Source organism: Oryctolagus cuniculus, chromosome 14, assembly GCF_051225735.1.
Source record: "Oryctolagus cuniculus isolate XC-2025 breed Fujian yellow rabbit chromosome 14, ASM5122573v1, whole genome shotgun sequence".
Taxonomy (NCBI): Eukaryota; Metazoa; Chordata; class Mammalia; order Lagomorpha; family Leporidae; genus Oryctolagus; species Oryctolagus cuniculus.
Window position 1 is genome coordinate 6,329,446 of NC_142880.1, and position 25,101 is coordinate 6,354,546.

The window sequence follows — 25,101 nt, forward strand, 5'->3', positions numbered from 1 at the left end:
GGAAATAAAAAGATGGATAGATGGCATCAATGTCAGTTTCCTGATAGTGATACTATATTGTAGATGTACAAGTTGTTCTGTGGAAAACTAAGTGTATACACAACCTCTCTGTTTCATCCACAGCTACATTTTATATTCCTACAGTATTATGCAACCTCTTTATATTACAACTACAATCTACAGTTACTTCAGAATTAGATATTTGGTGGTATAGCTCAGGGGTAGAGCATTTGACTACAGAATTAGACATTTAACAAGACAACCTTTGGAAAGCATATTAAACTTTCTGAAAATCCTATTAAGTTAACATATTTTTGAAAAGAATGTATCTGAGATTCTCTCCCAATTTTATCCATATCTATATCTGAATATTTGTATGCATTAAATTTGAATTCCAGAAGATAATTTCTTAATCACTTAAATTTTAAAAATATATTTAATTTTTATAAGTATGACTATATTTTTTTTAAAAAAAAAGGTCTATTGGGGGCTGGCGCTGTGGCACACTGGGTTAATCCTCTGCCTGATGTGCCAGCATCCCATGTGAGCGCTGGTTCTGGTCCCAGTTGCTCCTCTTCTGGTCTAGCTCTCTGCTGTGGCTTGGGATAACAGTGCAGGATGGCCCAGGTGCTTGGGCCCCTGGACCCGCATGGGAGACCAGGAAGAGACTCCTGGCTCCTGGCTTCAGATCTGCGCAGCTCCGGCCATTTTGGCCATTTGGAGAGTGAACCAGCGGAGGGAAGACCTTTGTCTCTGTTGCTCTCTCACTGTCTGTAACTCTACCTGTCAAATAAACATTAACAACAACAACAAAAGTTTATCAGTTTATTTGAAAGAGATACAAAGAGAGAGGAGAGGCAGAGAGAGAGAGTGGTCTTCCATCCACTGGTTCACTCCCAAATTGGCTGCACCAGCTGGAGCTGTGCCGATCCAAAGCCACAAGCCAGAAGCTTCTTCTGGTTCTCCCACACTGGTGCAAGGACCCAGGAACTTGGGCCATCTTCTACTGCTTTCCCAGGCCATAGCAGAGAGCTGGATTGGAAGTGGAGCAGCTAGGACTTGAACCAGCACCCATATCATATGGCAACACTGCAGGCGTTGGCTTTATCCATTATGCTACAGCATTGGCCCTGACTATATTGTTTTAATGTGAAAAATCAGAATTCATTATTAAGTTTTTATTACAGACAGTCAAATTAGCATTTTCAATGCTTTATAATTTGGTAACAGCTAATTTAATACAGTAGCTATCAGTAAGTATGAATTACTTCAGTTTTTTAAAAAAATTAAGGCACATAGATTTCATGTATTTCCTATATACAGAGTTTGGAATATAGTGGTACTTCACATCCTATCCTCCCTCTCCCTCCCACCCCCGCCATGCTTCTTTCTCCTCCCTCTCCTATTCTCACTCTTAATTTTTAGGAAGATCAGTTTTCAGTTTACTTTGTACTCATTAAACGTACACTAAGTAACGAGTTGAACAAATAGTGTATAGAAAAAGCACTGCTCCTCAACAGTATAGACAAGGGCTGTAAGCAATCATTGAATCTCACATCGTCAGTTTCACTCTAATACGTTAGATTTTAGGTGCACTATCAGTTACCACTGATCAGGAGAAATATGTAGTATCTGTGTTTTGCAGACTGGACTATTTCACATTATATTTATATTTATATTTATATAATGGACTCAAGTGGCATTCATTTTGTTGCAAATGACAGGATTTCACTTTTTGTATTGCTGAGTAGTATTCCATAGTGTATATATACCATAATTTCTTAATCCAGTTGACATTCGATGGACGTCAGGACTGATTCCATATCTTAGCTATTGTAATTTGAGCCACAATAAGTATGGGGGTACAGATATCTCTTTCAGATGCTGATTTCAGTTTATTTGGGTAAATTCCCAGGAATCGGATTGCTGAGTCATAGAGTAGATTTGTTTTCAGCTTTCTGAGGTATCTCCATACTGTCTTCCACAGTTGCTGCACCAGTTTGCATTCCCACCAAGAGTGGGTTAGGGTACCTTTTCACCCATGTCCCTGCCAGCATCTGTTGTTTGTTGATTTCTGTATGAAAGCCATTGTGAATGAGGTGAGGTGAAACCTCCTTGTGGTTTGGATTTGAGTTTCCCTGATGGCTAGTGATCCTGAGCATTTTTTCACATTAGCAGCGAACTACAACAGAACTGGAGCAGCCGGATCTTGAACTGGTACCCGTATGTGATGCCCTAAAGCTTTTTAGTAAAGTCTGTTTTATTGTTTGAATGATTTGAGCAGGTTATATTCAAGAAAACTCATGTTATTTTGAGGAGTCGACTATAAGAATGAAAGAGAAAGGTATTCTGGCAGGATTAGTGAAATATTCCTAGGGAAAGTTATGCATAATGCCAGTTTTTTTTTGTTGTATATTGTGAAATCAATTATTACTATATTACAGAATTATATAACTATGAATTTGAGACGGTGGCATCTGAAACAAATTAACAAAAAATAATTACCATTGTACTTTTGCTTGTAACAATTTATATGAATATTTTTGTAATAAACATATATCCCTAGTTACTGTATATCTTTATATTATACAATTATGATTATATTTGATAATTTGTATCATGATAATACTGAAAATTCATAATTTAGTTACATAATTATACAAATTGTTTGATAGAAAATAATTTATTGAGGTAGAAAGTCTTTATAGCATAAAGGATCTTCTGCCGAAGTTCTCATTTACCAAGTAAAAAAACAAAGTTCACCAATTTAATTATCTCAAAATAGCTTTTTTCTGTACAGCCCACTGTGTTATGCACAAAACAATTATGGAGAAATAAAACTTCCTTTTTGCATTTCAAAAGAAACCAAAAATGGTTGTGCTAACAAAAAACTTTTTAGAAACAACACATAAAATGTAAGAAGCTTATAAATCAGGCTAATTGAACCTCATTATAGGAAAGTACCAGTTTTTAAATAGAACATGATCTGTTTTTTGAAATATAGTATTTCATGAACATAAAATTATTAACATACTTCCAGTGATATAATCAAAAGTCATATCTGAGAAATGCCACATCAAATTAGTTTTTTTTTTTTTTTTGAGAGTTTAATCCTTGTATTGAAGCTTAAGGTTTCACTGGACTTTTGGCCCCAAATGAAAAAAACTAGACATAAAAAAAAGCATTAGCAGTGAGAGGTGACAACTGTCCCCTGCGGACCAAAGCTGAGTAGAGCCTGGCAGGTAATGAGGGGTCCAGGATGCCCAGAGAGCAAACTGTGCGAGCTCCCTGAGCCGTGACTGCCCCAGGCAGCGAGAGGTAACTCACAAGGACTTGTGGGTGGGTATCGGACAAGGCAATCCACTGGTCCCATGGGCAAATCTCTCTCGTGCCTGATCAACTCCACTTTGGCCAAACTGGGCTCATCCAATAGGACAGTCTGGGGGAAGGAACACGCGTGCTAATGCTGACACAGTGAGCGCTTACCACTGGCCTCAGGGCATAGACGGGAAAGCCAGAGGCAGAGGCCAGCAGGCCACACTAACTCCACGGCAATGACTGTTGCACCTGGTGCCAGGCTGTGCCATTAACTGCTCAGGGCTGTCAGGACTTCCAAACTCATTCTCTCCTACGTCAGGTCCCCCATCTGTGTGGCCTCAACCTAGGACCCCACTATTTGGTGGTTGTGACATAAGACTCCCCCTCTGAGGGCTGTGTCAAGCAAAGGAGAATCTTTTTCTAGGAGGGGCAGGAAAAGAAGAGAGGCCCACATGCTTCTCCTACTCTAGGGAGCTGGGAGAGGCCCCTGGCGCACTCCACACTACAGGTGGGCTGGGTCATAGCATCCGAGAGGCTGTCATGGTAACTAAGTCCTCAAAGCTGAGCTGAATGTTGCCCTGTACGGTGGTGTCCTTCTCCCGGAAGGCACCTGCTGCTGAGTGCACACCTGGATAAAACGGTCGAGCTGCATGGCGGGACTGGCAGAACGCAGGCAGTAGTGGGAGACCAGAAGCTGGGTGAACTGGGGGCTCAGGTTGTAGCCCCTCTGGGACAGAGCTTGCTGCAGCTCCGTGTAGCTGATGGAGCCCGAGTGGTTCCGGTCATACTGCTGGAAGAGGTTCTTCCACTGCTGGATGAACTTCCGCAGGGCTGAGAACCCGTAGACATCGATGCGGCCTGACTTGGTCTTGTCAAACGTGTTTATCATCATGAGGCACATCTCATCATTGAACGGAGACCAGCTGGAGTTGACCAGAGCCTGCTGTAGCTCCTTGATGGAAATGAAACCACTGGGATCAGAGTCCACCGACTAGAACCAGGAGTAGGCCTCAGGCTGTACACCAGGAGGGGCGCCGCCCTGTCCATAAGGCCCGGGCTGCTGGGCACCATAGGCACTTGGAGGTGGTGGATAGTAGGGACTTCCTGGGGCTGCACCACCATATGGTCCCCCTGGAGTTCCAGGAATTTGTTAGGTGTGTGTATTTTAACAGGAAAAATATTCTCCAAAGAAATTGTGCTATTTTACATTCAGCAAAGAATCACCATTTCAAGTGCCCCTCATTCTCACTAATGATTGGGGTTGACAGTCTTAAATCTTAGTCATTCTAGCATAACCTGTCCTGCAAATTCCAGTTGTTTCTGCATCCTAGAGCTGCAGTTTTTGCCTTATCAGCTTAGTGAGACTGAATTGTACGTTCCCCCGTTGTGGCAGCTGGTGTCCCCAGTCAGAAATCTGGACAAATTGAATTTATGCATTTGTCCTTTCACAGGACCAAGGTCATGTTCTGCCTGTTTGATTTCTGGAGTGTCATTTCACATGTCCTTTCCAGACTCATAGTGTTACGGTAGGAACAGAAGCCTAGTACTAGTTGTCTGTTAGGATCGGAATGGAAATCCTCAGCTTTCATCCACCTTTTGATATAACTGTGTACATTGAACTTGTTTTCTTTACTATATTCTTGAAAATGCTTTTTCTGTTCTTTTGTTAACACGTTCTTTAAAAATTTAATGTGTGATAAATTTATTTATGGTTTTATGCACATGCATTTGGTAACTATAGTTTGTAGCTGAGGAAATGTTGCTTCTTATAATTCACATTTAGTTATTTCAGTTAGATTTGGGAGTCATGAGTGAAATAAAATGGTGAATGATTACACAAATAATTTTTCTGCTGTTATGTTGATGTTCTTTTTAAATGTTAGAAGTAGAAATGTACCATGTTAGAGCTGTAAAGGAAATTTCGAATGGATGTTATGAATCCTGAAACCCACAGTGAAAGGGAGACAGAAAGTCGAACAAAATAAAATTTGTCGGATTGGCAGAAACCCGAGTGATTGGATTGTGATCATCTTAATTTCAGTAGTTTTTAAATGTCAAAGACTATGCTTATTTGGTCACTTTCCCTCACATTTTCTACTCAGTTCCCTCAGAAAAGAATAAACTGGAGGGATGGCCTATTAGCCAGCATGAATGCAAAATTTATTCAAAATGGCTTATGTTGCTTTAAGTAGCTCACATGGGGCTTTCTGTTAACAAGACAAAAACATTAGAATTTCTCAAGGTCAACAAAATAGTAGAGGGCAACTAAGAGATATCTGTACAGTTTTGGAAGGTGAAAGGCAATAACCCAGTACATGATCCAGTAAGAGGGTGTGCCTGCTTTCAGTGCAGGTCCCTACAGAAGCAAACCGACTTACACACAGGAAGCATCAGGGATTGGAGGAACGCATCAACTAAAGGTCGGGTGCACACCAGGACTGCAACCCTCACAATCTGCTTACGACTCATCAGGGACCCCAAACCGATGTGCACATAAATCTCTCCTTACTCTCAGAGTTCACAGGCCAAAGGCAGCGGAAGGGAGGCTAAGGGATAGGGAGGAGGACATGAGGATTAAATCAGAGTCACATCATTAAAAGTAGGCACCAACTCCTTTTCCTTGGTTCACTGCAAGAATTAGAAGTAACCATTCCTGCCGGCGCCGCAGCTCATTAGGCTAATCCTCCACCTTGTGGTGCCGGCACACCGGGTTCTAGTCCTGGTTGGGGCGCCGAATTCTGTCCCGAGTACTCCTCTTCCAGGCCAGCTCTCTGCTGTGGCCCAGGAAGGCAGTAGAGGATGGCCCAAGTGCTTGGGCCCTGCACCCCATGGGAGACCAGGAGAAGTACCTGGCTCCTGGCTTTGGATCAGTGCAGTGCGCCGGCCGCAGTGGACATTCTGGGGTGAACCAACGGAAGGAAGACCTTTCTCTCTGTCTCTCTCACTGTCCACTCTGCCTGTCAAAAAAAAAGTAACCATTCCTTAAAACCCAAGTACAAGAATGAGTTGGTCAGCGAAAGCCCTTGCAGATAAGTGCCAGGGGCACTTATCTCAGATGTGTGTCTGCCTTGCAGTGTCCTCTGGGGCCTCCCTCTCAGGGTTTATAAGCAGTGGTTTACAGCTGTCCCTTAGTTACGAGTGGCTGGCCAAGGACTTCAGGGCATGTGGGGAAATCCTGTAATGTAAATGCAGTGATCAGATCAAATAAAAATACAACATAGCTTTGCCTGATGGAGACCCCGAGGGGACAGAGTAACTTTGTAGTGACTTATAATTAATGTTTTCAGATGAGTGAGTTTACATCAGGAAGCCAAAACAGAGCATACCTTATTAAAACAGCTGACAGAGAGAGGAAAGAGCTCATGGAAATTTAAGTAAGTTTTTAAAATACTAGAATGGTAAAAGTTGACGAAAGGGACTCCCAGGAAATAATATTAAAAGAAAAGCAGGACAGTGAGAGAGGAAAAATAAGGACATTTGGTGATCAATCCGGGATGTTCATTCTCTATTAAGAGTTCCAGGAAGAAAAATAGTGAAATTGGAAGAGGAAAAAAGGAACATGAGAGAAGAAAGTAATTATTTAAGACAAAAAATAATAATATGTAAATGAATTTTTTAAAAAATTTTATGGTATTACCTAAAATGCCCATTCTTACTTTGAAATTTGTGCTTTTTCCTATCACATTTAGGTGGATAGTACATTATCAAATTCAGTTTAGAAGTGCTTTCAAGTCTAGATTTGACTTCTCTCTCATAATGTCATTACATAAAGAAACACTCCCTAAATCTGAATGCTTCTGCGAGAGTTAATCTCTTCTGTGCAATTTGAGAAAATATGATGACATTCAGTGACTTTAATTCTGTAGAATGATGGGTTTTCTATCAACAAAGGTCTAGGACATCCTCTTCTATAATTAATGGTTTGTGCTGCAAGGAAGAACTTTACAGCGATGAGTTAGATGATCAAATAGCTATTTTTCCATTTAAAAATAAGTCTTATTTTCTTTTTAATAAATTAAGAAAAACAACTCCTCTCCAGCTGATAGTTTCTGAGAGAGATTAGATCTCTTTATTGATTGTGACAGTCCTTGTTTATATTCCAATGCCAATATTAAGGATTTTCATTGATAATTAATATAAGATCATTGTCAACCTGTGAAAAAATATTTTCAAAATAAACCAATGGAATTCACCTAATATATAGTATGTAAATAATAGTTATTATATAGAAAGATGATAGTAATATCAACTGCTATTAAATCAGCATTATTTTGAAAAACAAAGATAGCAAATGAGGAGGAAGTGATTTTATGAATAGACAAACATAATATGATGTTTCGCTTTTATGATTTGTAATAAGTTTTTTTAAAAATATTTATCCTATTTATTTGAAAGACAGAGTTACAGAGAGAGGCAGAGAGAGGGTCTTCCATCCGCTGGTTCATTCCCCAGAATATTGCAACAGCTGGAGCTGAGCCGATCCAAAGCCAGGAGCCAGGAGCTTCTTCCTGGTCTCCCACACGGGGGCAGGGGCCAAGGAGTTGGGCCATCTTCTACTGCTATCCCAGGCCACAGCAGAGAGCTGGATGGGAAGAGGAGCTGCCGGGACTAGAACCGGTGCCCATATGGGATGTCAGTGCTTCAGGCCAGGGCTTTAACCTGCTGCGCCACAGCGCCGGCCCCTGTAATAAGTATTCATTTCTTTCTTAAGACAATTGCATGTTATGTGAAGAACTACAGATGATATTATTTTTTTATTTTTAAAATTTATTCTGAAATTCATTGAGGGAAAGACCAGCGAGAGATAGAGAGGGAAATCTTCCACTCACTGCCCATTCCCCAGGTGGCTGCATTGGCCAGGCCAAGGTCAGGATCCAGGAGCTCTACCTAGGTCCCCCTTGTGGGTGGCAGGGGCCCAAACATTTGGACCGTTTTCCTTTCCCAGGCCATTATTAGAAAGCTGGATTGAAATTTGAGCAGCTGGGACTTGAGTTGACATCCTCTCTCCTGTGTCACAGGCAGCAGCTTTATCCACTACATCACAACACTGGTCCCTACTTATGGTTTTAATTGTAGTATATGAAAGGAAATGTTGCCTAGTTTTACTGAAACTTTTTCTTTCATTATGAAACAGAAAACATGATAATACAAAGAACTCACCCCGTATAAACATCGTGGAACAAAAATACAAAAATAATTCTTCTCTTCAGTCCCTCACCAAATTGCTTTACTCTCAAAATGATGTGCGCTGCCATGAACACACACTAGTAAGACCTGAGCTATATTGTGCCCTTGCTACACAAATTAAGACAAAAAGTATACTGAAAATTAAATTTCTATAACATTTCATTTTGTGAGATTTTTGTTAGCCTGGAATTCTGAGATTAGTAAACAGATTACCCCATAAATATGAAAATAATTATTAATTTCAATTTAAAAACCATTTTATGAATCTTGATATGAATGGAATGGGAGAGGGAGTGGGAGAGGGGAGGGTTGCGGGTAGAAGGGAAGTTATGGGGGGGGGGAGCCATTGTAATCCATAAGCTGTACTCTGGAAATTTATATTCATTAAATAAAAGTTAAAAAATTAAAAAAAATTTTTAAAACTTCCCAAGTTTCGGCCGGTGCCGTGGCTCACTAGGCTAATCCTCCGCCTTGCGGCGCTGGCACACCGGGTTCTAGTCCCGGTCGGGGCGCCGGATTCTGTCCCGGTTGCTCCTCTTCCAGGCCAGCTCTCTGCTGTGGCCCGGGAGTGCAGTGGAGGATGGCCCAAGTGCTTGTGCCCTGCACCCCATGGGAGACCAGGAGAAGCACCTGGCTTCTGTCATCGGATCAGCGCAGTGCGCTGGCCATAGCGGCCATTGGAAGGTAAACCAACGGCAAAAGGAAGACCTTTCTCTCTGTCTCTCTCTCTCACTGTCCACTCTGCCTGTCAAAAAAAAAAAAATAAAATAAAAAATAAAAATAAAAAAAAAAGATTTAAAAACTTCCCAAGTTTAAGTCCGTACTTTTATTATTTAAAGAAAAAAAAGATTATTCAGTTCAGTGCCACTTATATTTCCAAATCATGCTTTGGTCTATTTGCAAAGCAAGTAATTTCTCTTCCTCAGGGAATCTGCACTCTAATGGGACTGTCAGTCATTGAATTGAAAGCGTGAGGCACTGGGGATACAATTAAATGGTAACCATGGGGACTGCATTATGGCAAAGCATTTTAAGCCACTGCCTCCCATATGGGTGCTGATTTAGATCTGCTCTCCACTTCTGGTCCAGCTCCCTGCTAATGTGCCTGGGAAAGCAGTGGAGGACGGCCCAAGTGCTTGGGACTCTGCCATCCATGTGGGAGACCCAGGGGAAGCTGCCGGTTACTGTATTAGACCTGTGCCAGCTCTGGCTGTTGGCAGCCATTTGGGGAGTGAACTAGCAGATGGAAGATGTCTTTCTCTTTCTGTGTCTCCTTCTTTCTCTGTAACTTCGCCTTTCAAATAAATCTTTTAAAAAAAGGCATGAGTACTGTTGTAGGAGTGAAACAGATAAGTACACTGAAAGAAGAAATCTTTTGGTTTTGGATTTTTGCAGATGCAATTATAATATAGTTACACATCACCTGGATATGTGTTTATGTCTGTATACGACTTTTTGTTGTGATAATAGGTGATGAACTATGACTGTATTTCATGCAGGTTGAATTCTGTTTTCATTTACTAATGACTTCCCGTGTGAATAACATGGAAGTTAGGGTGGAATAACATGGTGAGATAGGGTGGACAAAGTAGAAATTCTCATAAAAAATGAGATCTTAAGTATAATGTGATAGTGTGGCATAGTGAGGTAAGCCACTGCTTATGACACCTGCATCCCACCTTGAAGTGTCTGATTTGAAGTCCCAGCTTCTTTGCTGTTGAGCTAGCTTCCTACTGATGCACCTGGGAGGCAGAAGATGACGGCTTAAACACATGAGTCCTTGTGAACCATGCGGGAGACCTAGATAAATTTCCTGGATCCAGGCTTTGGCCTGGCCGGCCCTAGTCTTTGCAACCATTTGGAAAGTGAACTAGTAGGTGAAATCCTTCTCTCTCCTTCTTTGTCTCTGTCTCTGTCTCTCTCTTCCTCGCCTCTTTCTTTCTTGCTACCTTTCAAATGAATAAATATATATTTAAAAAATAAAATGTATGAAAAACCAAAATTTCTTGGTGCTATGCATTGAAGCATTCTTGACAGCAGAATTTACGTTTGTGAAAAGCTTTAGTTAAACATTTTGATGTTATTTCCAAATAAGACTTTACCTACAGTTCTAGAGACACCTGATTGGATGAAAGAATATTCTTTTAACATTTAGAAAATTTGAGTTCCGTTATTAGGTTATATCATTGTATTGCATTATGAATATTTTCAGATCTTCTGTGATGTTATGATTACAAATGCACAAAATTTTATTTAAAATGCTTCAATATGCAATTAATTTTATACAAAATTGATATAATTTTGTAGTATAATATATAATTTTACGTGCAAATATTTAGAATAGATCGTAACCTTTAAGAATCTGATTGATATTTCTTCATTTTTCAATAGGCCATTAGCTAAAACATTAAAAAAATGATAGTGGCCTTGAATTTTGTGTTCTAAATATTTTCATTTTAATGAAATTTCATGATTGAATATGTTGATCATATTGTACTATGCATTATGTATCAGGTATTAATTTTAATTATGCATATGCATTGTCTAATTAAAAAGTTTATTAGTACTTCCCTTGAAATGTTCTTCTAGATATTGATGGTAACAACTCCGTTGCCCCAAAGCGTCAAAATACTGTGTAATCTGAAATGAATTTCTCTGCATGTCTGTGAAAGTCATCCTTGACCAGGTAGGGGACTGATAGCCTGCTGTTGGTAGTGCTCTGTGACGGTCTTTATTCAGACATCAGAAAGTGTTCTCTGAGCATCCGGTCGTGGGGTGTATTCCTGTGGGAAGTCGGTGATAGCTGTGATGGTGTGTTCATGTGGGAAGTTGGAGTCAGCTGGTCCTGGTAGTGACTGCTCTGCTTCTGACCCTGGCTCCTGGCTCCTGGCTCCTCTTAGGCTGTTTATGGCTGCTGTCAGCTCAGTGCTGCACGAGATGCTGCAGACCTTCTGTCTTATTCTTTTTCTTTTTTGACTTCTTCCACTTCAAGAAGAGACTAAATTGAAATGTCATTACTTGGAAACAATTATTTTTAAATTTGCATATAGTGTTCTATATTTGTCCTTTTCAGGGAGTTAATATGGCACTTATGTTACCCACATAACTGTTCTAAGTGCTTTGCAAATATTAGTTCATTTAATAATAATAACAACCTTGTGATGTACATACTGTTATCTTCCCCATTTAACAGATGATAAAACTGGTGCAGACAAAGGCACACAGCTGCGTTGTGGACTCAGGGTGCCCAGTTATTTTTATTCTTAAGGGAGGCAAATTTTATTCTTAAGCTAAGACCAATTTTTGCTTTAGCAAAAGACAATATGGTACAAGTGTTACTTTTTGATACGTAAGAGAATAAAAATAATACCTGGCTGATGAAATCCAGGGAATCCTGCAGTAATTACTGGTGTATGGGATTCAATTTATTTTGTTTCAATTTCAATCAATTACAGTTGACTACTTTTTTTAAAGACCTTAATAGGATTTGCTACTAAGAGAAGGTGAGGTTGTTACTCCTGAGGTGTGCTTCCTTCACTCAAGATGGTTACTCATTTTTCTTATGTATCAAAAGTGTGAAGACCTTCAGTAGGTAGGCTACTTTTTCTTGACCTGGAATCAGCAGTCATGATTCCATGGGAATTTGATACAATGGACTTCTGGTTTGCTAACATCAGCAGTTTTCTCTTATTATTATCTTATATTCTGGTTGGCATATATCTTTAAAATACTCTTTTTGTATAGCTGTTGAATTCACGTGCTGCTTTTCCACAGTGAAGATGAGTTGGGTTACTGTGCCTGCTCTTGTCATTTTTTACTGAGTAACTATGGGCTTCTCAAACTTCTTTAAGCTATTCATTAGTGAATGTGGGGGGGGGGAGGAAGACAAAATTCAAGTAAAAGAAATTACATATTATTTACTGTCTTCTGTTCGGATTCCTGTTTTCGTGGCTATCATTTTCAACAATGGTAAAAGTACTCCTTGGTTTATTGCTGAAGGAAGGAAGAAATGTATCCAGAAGGCTTTTGATGATCTCTTACTGTGTGTCTGCTAAAATGTATCACAGACTTTCTCACTGAGCCGTTTCGTGACTTTCTCCTGTTTGTTTTTATATACTTTTTCTGTGTGAACACATCTCCAAAGTGACTGGGTTTCTAGAAACATAAATAAAGAACAGATGGCCGCTCACACCTTGTGATGAATGCGACGGGGACAGAGCTTTCATCAGGTCCCTTCGTGGTCACCGTGGTAGCTGTCATGTGGCAGACATCTGTGGCTGTTTGGGAAAGCTCCTGCTGCCGACTTGAAGTCTCTCCGGTCTGGTGTCAGTCGTCTTTACAGTAGCTTTCAAGCCATTGAGTCTCCAGTCATTTGTTAGTCTGAAGAAAAGAAAGATAATTCAGCGTAAACAGGAATTTGGACGTGTCTTCAGAAAGATGCTGTTCTTGTAGATTTTCCCATAACTGTACTCGTACAAGTCGATTGATTAACGGTGGTTGATTTCTCTTTACTTGTGAGCTTCATTCAGTGGGGAACCCCCTTTATTGATGAAACTATTTGAATGAAAACACTCCTGCACTTGTGGGCCTTTTGACAAAGCACTGTAAAATAACACAAAGCATTGCAATTTAGATGAATTCAGAGAGAAGATAAAATGTAAAAATTTAAATCGTGGGGTATATTAATGCAATCCTGCTATTTATGGCCTGGATGTTCAAATCATGAGCAGCCCATAAGTGCTATGACATGAGTGTTCTGGAGTTTTAAGCAGCTGTGGATTTTAATTTTGCATCACAGAGTCACTGGGTGGGGAGTTGTCTGTGCTCTTCTGTATTACATGAGGCTTTGCTTGTGTACTTCCCATTGCAGTCACCTTTGAAGTGTTCAAAACATTATGTCTTGAGCATCATGAAGAAAATTGTAGGGAATATTGAAAATGCTCTTAACTTTGAGATGCAATGTGTAACAAATCTGTAGCTTTGAACATTCTGGGAACTGATAGAAAGGTTTATGTGTTTGTAATCTGCAAAATTCCCAAGATCTTAGAAAACCCAGACATCATGTCAGAGGTCTTCTGGATGAGATTATTAAAAATGATGTAGTAGAAAACATTAAAGTTTTTAGACAAAAAGCCATTGTTTGTGAACTTAAAGGATAATTTTCAAAAATTTTCATAGATTGATACAGAGAAATTAGCTTTGTTAACTTTTATCTACACTAAGACTTCAGCGATATATATGTAAGAAATTACTAAGCAGAAGAAATCTTTAGCTTCTTATCATCTAAATTACCATGAAATTCAAAATGCTAGAGTATAATGATTTTATTCACTCACCATAGCTCTTATGTGAATTCCAAATATCTAAGTTGTTCCTCAGAGGAATTTTTGTTACATATCTTTTGAAGAATATTTCCAATACATTATTCTTAAAAGTCCAGAAATCATTATTCTCTAGTCATTACTAAGATCAAGCACAAAAAGTTGTAGTGATTTTACAGTTTGGACGTATTTTGGGCAAGTAGCTTATTGTATTAAATTGCCTGCTGTTAACATATCTTTCAGTCCTGGCAATACACTGTACCACATAGTGATTCTAGTTGGTAATACTGTCTCGTATATTTGAAATTTCCTAGGCAAATAGATTTTAAATGTGCTCACCACACACAAAGACAGGTAACTATGTGAAGTGATCTGTTATTAGCTTAATTGTATTCATTCAAACTGTATTTTTATATCAAAAAAATTGTATACTTTAAATATATACATTCTTAAATTTTCCAATTATACCTAAAGAAAACTGGAAGGAATAAGAATTAAAAAATTTTAATAAAAAAATTGTTGGAGATAGGAGAGACCAAATGACTAGGAAGATGAAAATAATCCTGAGAATCTATAGTCACTTTACAGTGTAAGCTCAGAAGACGTAAACAATAGTGGACTCAAGTACAGCTTGAAATTAAAAAATCGAAAGTCATATTGAAAGTTTTAGAGTTACTTCTTTCAAATATTCAGGATATTAAGCAGATGAGAAAATAGAATATTTGTGTAGTATATTTTATACTAATGAATTAATGAAAGGATAAATGGATATTTTTATCTAACAGAATTTGTGCTTGTTTTCCAGCATACTGGAACATTGAAGTATTTAACTATGCACTAGTTCACAAAATAATTATTATGCAAAGAACCACATATGAGGACATTAAAAAAAGTTCCTGGAAAAATGAAATTAAAAGATAATTTTATTTTGGTGCACAGTTTTTAAATGTGTGCATAGTTTTTAAATAACGCACATTTTTCACGAATTTTTTTAAGATCCCTTGCATGCATGGATTTCAGAAAAATACCAAATTTATCATACCTATTAAATCCATTTTCCATGAACGTTCTGAAGTGTCCTTGTATAGTCAAATTTTATGTAATTATTTAATTACTGAAACATTGTCTTCCTGACAAAAATAAAGTACAGATACATGATAAAATTCATATACAAAAAATTTAAAGAAAGATGATGAAATATTTAGGATTGCAAACCATCCAGAATATTTTAGAGTACAACTTGCAGCTGAAGACTTAGCCCAGCTTTAAATGCACATTTTAGTAAAGACTGAAGGTTGGTGAGCCAAGCCTGCGACGGATGACATCTGATCTAAGAAACAGGGTACACAGCAAAGAGAATCCCCAGGGTGTTGGTGAAGGGAGATCTAGAGAGAGATGAAACACTAAGCAAGTGCTGTGCTTCCTAACAGAAAGTGAACAAAATGGACACTGTCGTGGGCTGCTTGTCTCCTAGAAGAGACAAAGTGGAGGGCAGTCTGGGCCGTTCTGCTGTTAAACTGCAACAGCTGGAGTGTGGCATTTTTCTGCTCTAAATCTACAGACCGAATACTGCTCATATTGGACCTCTCTGGTCTTTTACTCATTGGTCGTCTGTGTTCCCCTTGGCTTGGGAATTTGGTTAGTGTGCAGTATAAATTTGAGAAGAACTATCCTCTTCATTTTAGGATGGGCATTTAAAATAAACAGGCTCTATGTTTATTACTGTGGAAACCAGACAGTAAATATGAGTGTGAACAGAGCGATTTCAAAAGACTAAGTGATTAGATGCCAATGGGCCTGTGATAATGCTATGATTATTTCTTAACTTGAATTTCTACTCTTTTGAAATGCTTTCTGAAATAATTTTGTGACTTCCATGTTGATTGTTTGCCATATACATATGATTTTCCTTTTAGAATTTGAGTAGAAACTTGGTCATTCTTTCTACTGAACAGAGGAAGTTGAATACCTTTCAGCAACAGCAGTTCTGATGGCTTGAACCTTCTGAAGGTGGTGCATTCTCAGCAATGACCCCCAACATTTTTCATGCTGACCTCAGTGAAATGTTCAGTGACATTCTGTCTCGTAAGCTTACTGCATCTATCTGCTCCATTCTGTGGTCTTTACACTCTGAAAGCCTAATTGTAACTGTCCAACTCCTTTGATATATAATTCAAAATTTTATATAATACAGGTAGTGATTTCTAGTGACTCATGATATATTTAGATGATCCTTGGTGAGACCAAATTTGCAGGAAAATAAATTCAACTTGCCTCTTATTCATGGCAGATCTAACCTCATCTGTAAGCCATTCTATTGTTTCATCCAGAAGGCTATATTGTATGTTTACTAAGTGTGGTGGTTCTCTGTGGCTGTGTAATAAGTTGTTATAAGCCCAGTGGCTTACACTGCCCCATTTATTATCTCACAATTTCTGTAGGTCGGTTCAGGCATGACAGCGGGACTTTCTGCTCCATAGCTCACAAGGGGGAAATCAAAGTAGTTCAGGTTCTCATCTAGAGTTAGGGTCCTTCTGCCAAGTGTATGTGGTTGATGGCACCATTCAGTCCCTGCTGCCCGTTATCCAAGGGTCACTCAGCTCCTTCCTGGAGGCTCCTTCCTTCCTTCCTTATTTGTTTATTTATTTGAAGGTCAGAGTTATACAGAGAGAGAAGGAGAGGCAGAGAGAGAGGGGTCTTCCATTGCTGGTTCACTCTCCAATTAGCTGCAATGGCCAGAGCTTCTTCTGGATCTCCCACACTGGTGCAGGGACCCAAGGACTTGGGCCATCTTCTACTGCTTTCCCAGGCCATAGCAGAGAGCTGGATTGGAAGTGGAGCAGCCGGGACTCGAACCAGCTTCCATTTGGGATGCCAGCACTGCAGGCAGCAGCTTAACTCGCTTACACCACAGCACCAGCTCCCTGGAGTCCATATTCAAGGCTTTCTCCATCTTCAAAGCCAGCAACAAAGATTTTCCCTCAAATTTAATTCCCATTATTAATGAAAAACCCTATCTCCTTTAAGACTCATTTGCTTTGATTAGGCCAAACTGGCATAATCTCCCCTTTATCAGTCGGTTTTCCCACAAACCCTAACCTAATCATGGAGTGACTATCCCATCAAATTTACAAGCTCTCTCCCACACACATGAGATTATACAGAGCATGTCTGTCAGAGGGTAGGAATCGAGAGAGCCGACTGATAAGTCTGCCTACTGCTAAGATAATAGAAGTTACCAGTCTCCCTGCCCATCTTCACATGTGTGTGTGTGTGTGTTGTTTACCTTCCCCAAAGTCCTGTCTAAACTCCCGAGTCCTGGTCTTTCCTCGCCTTCACTCTACTTAATTCATGAGAACTGCTTACATTCTCAGCCACTGCTTTTATCTTGGGGTTCAGATTTCCCTCACTTGGCCACATCCATCAACTGTTGGATACCTAGTTCTTAATTTTTTTTTTTTTTTTTTTTTTTTTTTTTTTTTACAGGCAGAGTGGACAGGGAGAGAGAGAGAGACAGAGAGAAAGGTCTTCCTTTTTGCTGTTGGTTCACCCTGCAATGGCCGCCGCGGCCAGCACACTGTGCTGATCCGAAGGCAGGAGCCAGGTGCTTCTCCTGGTCTCCCATGGGGTGCAGGGCCCAAGTACTTGGACCATCCTCCACTGCCTTCCTGGGCCACAGCAGAGAGCTGGCCTGGAAGAGGAGCAACCGGGACAGAATCCGGCGCCCCGACCGGGACTAGAACCTGGGGTGCCGGCGCTGCAAGGCAGAGGATTAGCCTAGTGAGCCGCGGCGCAGGCCTTTTTTTTTTTTTTTTTAAGTCAAATGAATATTTCTGTCTTTTTCAACTACTCAGGTTGAAATTTATTCTCTTTTTTGCTGGTACTTGTATTATTATTATTATTATTTTTTTTTTTTTTTGGACAGGCAGAGTTAGACAGTGAGAGAGAGAGAGACAGAGAGAAAGGTCTTCGTTTTTCCATTGGTTCACCCCCCCAAATGGCCACCACGGCTGGCATGCTGCCCCGATCTGAAGCCAGGAGCCAGGTGCTTCCTCCTGGTCTCCCATGTGGGTGCAGGACCTAAGGACCTGGGCCATCCTCCACTGCACTCCCGAGCCACAGCAGAGAGCTGGACTGGAAGAGGAACAACCAGGACAGAATCCGATGCCCCGACCGGGTCTAGAATCCAGTGTGCCAGCGCCGCAGGCGAAGGATTAGCCTAGTGAGCCACGGTGCCGGCCATTGCTGGTACTTATTTGGAACACCTGTCTCTGGTCCAAACACAAAACTAATTACATTAGCTTCTACTAAGAAGTCATTGGAAGTGTCATCTTGCCTTTAGTACAAAACTACATATGGCCTATAAAGATATGATGTTTGGCCCTTACATATAGGACAGAACTTTAAATGAGTTAATGAGTTTCCAACAATTAAAATCTGGAGATTATACCCAAAAGTCTCAATTTCTGACCTCTTGAAAAATGAGAAGTTTGTATATACAGGTCATGCATCCCTCAAGACAACATTCCACTATTGCTACCTAGTGGCTGCCCCCTTAGATTGGAAATGGCCTCTGCAGTTTGCCAGTGCATCAACTTTGCTTGCTCACCTTGCCTTCGTGGCATGTGAAGGCATTTGGCTTTGCAAGCCCTAGTTACCTACTTTAGCATGTCTTTCTAGTTTTTCCTTTCTTCATTTCATTTTATCTTTCTTTATTTTTTATTTTTATTGTCAAAAAAGGTTTATTTTATTTATTTGAAAGAGTTACAGAAAGAGATAGAGAGAGAGAGGTCTTACATTCGCTGGTTCACTCCCCAGATGGCCACAACGGCCAAAGCTGCGCCAATCCGAAGGCAGGAGCCAGGAGCTTCTTCTGGGTCTCCCCTGTGGGTTCAGGGGCCCGAGGGCTTGGGCCATCCTCTACTGCTATCCTAGGGCGTAGCCGAGAGCTGGATGTGAAGTGGAGCAGCTGGACTAGAACCAGTGCCCATATGGGATGCCGACGCTTCAGGCCAGGGTGTTAACCCACTGCACCACGAGGCCGGCCCTTCATTTTATCTTTGTAATCATGTTGTGTTTTAGTTGCAAGGTTATATTTAAATTTCTCTTGCCAGATAATACCCATAAGGACAAGAAATGTATTTTATGTTTTTATTCTCAGCCTCTAGCACATTCCTCACACCTACTAGGAGCTCAGTGAATTTGATCTGAATGGTGCTGATTCTGACTTTGTGCCCATATCCACAGATTCTGCGTTCATAGATTCAGACAACCAAGGATTGAAAATATTTGAAAAAATATATCTTGTACTAAACATCTATAGAATTTTTGGTCGTTATTCCCCAAATAGTATATTATAACAACTATTTGTGGAGCATTTGCACTGCTTTAGGTATTTTAATAATCTAGAAATGGTTTTTAAGTGTTTGGGAAGATGTGCATTGGTTATGTGTAAATACTACAAGAAGATAGATAGATAAAGGAGTTGTGCATTTGAGGATGGAACAAATGCCTTGATACCAGTTGTAGCTGATCAGAAGGCAATACAGACTAAAGTATGAGCTCTCTAGCAGTATTAGAAAATCTTAATACGAAACTTTATTCTGTATTAGAAATGAATTTGCGGGGTCATTTGGATTTGCAGAGGTAGTCCTCTGATGGAACAGGGGTGGGGAAGCACTTCACGTTACCAGTATCTTGGTTGTTCTGCACCGCCACGGAGTGTGTGAACTGGAGCTTCCCCGCCAGTGTTCTGTGTTGAAGCTTCTGGAACACTGGGAGAAAATAGAGTTCCTGGTTGACTCTGGGTCCTTTCTGTGCAAGAAACTGAAAGACGTTGTGTCTGCTGACATCTGCTCATCCATCACTGTCTCTCATTCTTCTAAACATGTCTTCTCCCCATTATTGATCATTATAGAACATTTTTTGAGAATGATGTCTGATGATTGGAAGATTAAACTCAGCTGATTAATGGAATTTCCACTGTAGTTCTTTATTGTTTATTATGAGATTATTGCATGAAAATATAAATGGAAGTATTAAGTATGAGTCTAGAGGATGAAATTTGTCGTGTTCTGTCTTTGTGTTGTCTGCTGAATTTTGAAAAGGATGATTCTTCCTCTGAGCCTTCAGTTCTGTTTTTCAGAGGTGCCACATGAGCAATTATAAAAAACCTCTCTATCTGGCACCTCAGTAAGTATTGGGGTGTGTGTGTGTGTGTGTGTGTGTGTGTGAAATTAGAAGTAGCTACTCAATTTTTTAAAAAAAATCATAGATTGCTGTTGGCAAGGAGAAGGAAATATTTAATCCAAGACAGGGTGGTTCCTCTAGGTTACTCACGGATGAGGTAATAACAATGGAAAAATTTGCAGCATTGCTTTCTCTCTTTCTCTGCTAGATTATGAACAAGTTCTTTGTGTGATTCTGTTTTCCTGTCGTGTTTTACACGCTCCAAACGTTCTTTCTGGTCTGTCCGCTTTTGCAGTGGTAGTTAGTAGCGACCACGTAAGCTGTCTACAAGAAAATAATCTGTGCTTGTATTCCAACAACAGCCACTGTGTGTGGTACTCTGTGGTCTTATTTTTAGATACTGTTCCAGGATTTATTATGTTTTTATTTATGATATCCAGTCCACACTCATGGGGAAAAAAACACGCACAGGAGTAGTTCTAATCCTTTTCACATCTTTCTTTTGAATTGGCTAGAGGATTACCAGAGCAGTATGGAGGAAATTAGGTTTCTTTAGGGCATAGCCATAGAATTTTTATTTACTGAAATATTAACTTTTTGCAGTCTAGATATTGGGAATCTGATTATAGTACTATATTGTGATACTTAGTTTTTCCATTAAGTAACTCCTGTATACTGTTACTTAATTTTTCATTAAGTAAGTAGCTGCTATTACCCCCAAAATGTGCTTATCTATTCTAAGATTGGTGTATTTGTGAAAAGTATTTAAAATTATATTTATGAGCATAATTTTATACGACTCCTTATACTCTGTAATAGCTTTTCCATTATAAATCTGTTTGTATGCTAAGCTTAGTGTTACTGCCAGGAGTGGGGGTGCTACTTCAGGAATCTGCTTTTGGGGTTGTTACTGTAGAGACTCAGTTTCGGGAGGTCTTTCTAGATCATGCGATCAAACTGATCAGATTTCCTAAGGTCATAAAGAAATCTGTGCAGACAGTCTTCTGAGACGGAACTGCATTAGAAATATCCCTGAAATGAGGTGTGTTGGTCCCTGGGAAGTTGAAGGCAGAATGTCTATAGGCTTTCTTGGCTGCCAGTCATGCATGGCTTCTAGTTCCTATAGGGCTAAGGGACCGTGAATCAGAATATCGGCTCTATCCAGTTGAAGATAACAACCTTACCTTGTGGGAACTGCCTTCTATTTCTTTGGTTAAAATCTCCATTTCCACGATGATGAAGGGGATGGTGGCTGTAACGATTGCTGTGCTTTGTACATAGCATTCCTATGTGGAGAGTTCTGGTCCAGTCACTGTAGGGGAGACGTCTGGTTCTGATCCTTCTGCGATTTCCCTTGATGCTTGCCTTTATTCCATGTGCAACACCTGTGTGGCAAACCGGAATTCATCCAAAGCATGAGGTTGTAAAATCTTGCTATGAATCTGTAAGCATTTACTTACCCACTTTATAAATTAAACTTGTAGGAGTTGACTTTACAACTGGGTCTCTCTATGTGACAGACAAACCAGGCACCACAGCCCCTTCTTCAGTGTATAGCCAAACACTGGTTTATGAAATTATGATTTTTCCCCCATTTTATTTGCTGAGCAGAGAGAGAGAGAGTGGCAGAGACAGACAGGTGGAGAGATGTCTTCTATTTGCTGCTTCACTCTCCAAATGCTTGCAACTGGGGGAATTGGGCCTGCCTAAGCCAGGAGGCTGGATCTCAGTGTGGACGTCCCACTTGAGTGACAGGACCCAAGTAACAAAGCCAACACCTGCTGCCTCCCGGGTGCACGTTACTAGGAAACTGGTAAGGACAGCAGAGCCAGGACTCAAATCAGGAACTCCACTGCGGGATGTGGGCCTCCCAAATGGTGCCTTAACGGCTGCACCGAGCACCTACCACAAAGAACATGTATTCTGTGGTTTTGTGAATGGGTTTGTTTAGGGGGGATGCTTTTTACCCTTTGTTGTATCATACCAATGACCAAAAATGTGAAAGCGTTTCTAGTAGTTGAGCATAAATCGTTGATTTGAGCGTTTGAGTCATACAATCAAAATAAACTTATCCTTTAAAAATTTTACAAAATATTCATTTTGTGTCTGATGCTGTTTCTCATAGATGGGACTGTTCACTAACTGTGTATCTTAGTGTAGACTGTATTCTCTGTATCCTCGGGGTGATGGCTGTCCCCACACTCTTCCTTATCTTAGGGATGCAGGAATTTGTCCCTTAGCACCTCACTGAATGAACTGTGATTGCTAGATTGTCAAAATGCAATAACTGCTACAACATCTGAACATTTTTTGGCAATGGGCATTTATTCTCATTTGAGGTTGCATCATAAAACAGTTCACAGAAGTGGAATTAAAGTATGCCAAGACAGTTGATTTCTTTTGGACTTAAATAAAACTAAGTTTCTGGCTTTAATATTTGCTAACAGCAAAATGCTATTCCGTGTAACATGACTTATTTACCTAGTTACCAAACAACAGTTGTCTTTTTGGGTTGTAATGGCATTATTTCATGGCAAATGGTAATTTTAACTGCTAGAATATTTCAACATTTGTGTCTGACTACATTTATACTTTGAGTTCACAAAAGTTAAAAATTTTTAGTTGTGGTTTAATGGTCATAGTTTATGTAATTTTTCTGAAATGAATTTATTAACATTTGAAGTCTTAAAGAATATTTCTCTTCTATTTCCAATTACATGAAGCAGTATCTTTCTGTAATATAGTTTGCCTTGTGTAAGCACATGATAGAACAGGAGGAACAATGATGAATTGAATTTCAGGTTTTCACAGAAAATTGTACTGGAACTTACTAACTATATTTCCCATATCCCTTATACTATTTAAATCTGAAATTTAAAACTCAAAAGCTGAGTTTGTGCTAGTGATCCTTAGAGACTTCTGTATTGACTGACAGAATATTTGAAACATAGTGAAAACTCAATATGTATTACTTAGCACTAGCGTTAGTAGTAGAAAAAATGTTAGGCATAATTTTTAGGTCTTTTATGCTATTTCATTTCAGTTACAGCACCTTAGATTCAGAACTGTTAATAGTAAAATAATACAGATTTAGGAAAAATTAAATAAATAAATGAATGAATATAAATATGTATTATTTTTTAAAGATTTATTAGAAAGAGCTACACAGATAGAGAAGGAAAGGCAGAGAGAGGGAGAGAGAGAAAGAGAGGTCTTCCATCAGCTAGTTCACTCCCCAACTTGCTTCAAGGGCCAGAGCTGCACTGATCCGAAGCCAGGGGCCAGGCGCTTCCTCCAGGGCTCCCATGCCTGTGCAGAGGCCCAAGGACTTAGGCCATCTTGTACTGCTTTCCCAGGCCATAGCAGAGAGCTGGATTGGAAAGGGAACAGCTGGGACTCAAACCAGCACCCATATGTGATGCCAGCACTGAAGATGGAGGCTTTATACCTGCTATGCCACAGCGCTGGCCCCTACATACATTTTTTAAAAGCAGAAGCACACGTGAGGAAATGTTATTAATAGACTATAGAAAATGAAATAAACTATTAGTAGTTCAGTTTAGATTGAACATGGTAAATGCCCCTAATTAAAATCTGATTAATGATGGCAGTATGGTTAGTTACCTCTCATCTTTCCATTAATTAGAGTGAATTACAATCCGTAGTAAACATACATCTTTTTGGCCAGTGGTATAATTCATTCAGTCTTTATTCAACCCACAAATATTTTTTGGGTGCTAAAGATACACTGATGGAAGATATTAGATATCTATTATGGGGCATTCTAATTGTGAGTCAGTGTGTAGAAAGACAGAAAATACGTAAAGTAAAAAAAACAAAAACAGAAACAAAATGGTAAACCTAATTTAATTTTCAAGTTGGTGAAGAGTGTAAAGAGAAAAATATAGTGCAGACTGGGAGCCGTGGGGGGCTTCTCTGAGGAGGACATGGTTATGTGGTACCTGCCTCCCAAGGACATGTTTTATAACATGGTATTTTCCTTTCTTGGACTACTTTCCAATTATATATATATATATATATTTAGAAATAATTTTAATACAAAATGGGTGTATGAAATATTAGAAAATGATCCTTGATGCCAAAATGATTAAATTTCAATGTAATATAGTTTCTAAGCAAAATAAATAAAATTTTATTTATTGGTAATAATAAGCCAATTAAATAAGGCAGTAATGCCAGCAACTGTGATAGGCGTAATGAGAATTTTCTTGTTATCACACTCCATCTATTTTCCGTTTCTGTGATTGGCTTTAAATGTTTCCCAAAAAAAGTTTCAAGAGTTAAATGTGCTATTTTTCTACTTAATCTATAAGTGAATTATTGCTATCTTATTTTGGAACAGCCTTTGAGGTAGAGTTTTGGGAAAAAAAAGACAAAGTCTGTACAAAAGCAGTGGGTTCATAACAAGAGTGGAGGCACAAAATAAAGAAATTTCTGGCTCAGAAAACTTTAAGCTTAGCATAAAACTAATAGTAGCCTAGGGAAGGACAATTGATTACATTATTCTTATGATCTATTAAGTAGTAAAGCAGAAAAATTATTAGTTTGTCCATCAATAAAATTTTTATTGATTTCGATTCTCCAAAGAAACTGGTTGTGGGTCTTAGTATATGAAGGCTATTGAGCAACCTAATGAATAATATTTTATACTGTTTTTCTTCATATTGAGGCTGACTGAAATCCCTTTACAAGAGTAATTCTGAAGGGATTAGAGGGATGTGGGCTAAGTATGCAGCAGAGATTAGTTCAGCATTTTCCAGGAGCAAGCAAAAACTCGGCATGAGCAGAGGGATGGGGATGATGGCCTGGAAGTATTTTAGGAAAATGATCATTGGGCTTTTAAATGAGTCGTTGTGAGAGGTAAGAAGACTCCAGCCATGTAGGGCCTTACCTTGCAGGCAACAGGAATGCCTTAGTGTAGTATCTTAAGCCAGGATTGACATAATCAGATTTACATTCTAAAAGGCTGCTGTACTAAGTGTGGAGAGTGGAACACGGGCCTGGGAGAGTGGCAGTGGAAGGCTGTCACAGTAATCTAAGTGGCAGGCCACAGGAATTGGACAGA

The 25,101-nt window shown here is 39.5% G+C and overlaps 1 protein-coding gene and 1 pseudogene across 21 annotated transcripts in view; one reads left to right on the top strand and one right to left on the bottom strand.

Annotated features, from left to right (window-relative positions):
* The window catches only part of XRCC4 (X-ray repair cross complementing 4), a 286,024-nt gene that overhangs the window by 77,896 nt on the left and 183,027 nt on the right, over positions 1–25,101 (top strand). The window lies entirely within an intron of this gene.
* Positions 3,589–12,765, bottom strand: LOC103349537 (peflin pseudogene; annotated as a pseudogene).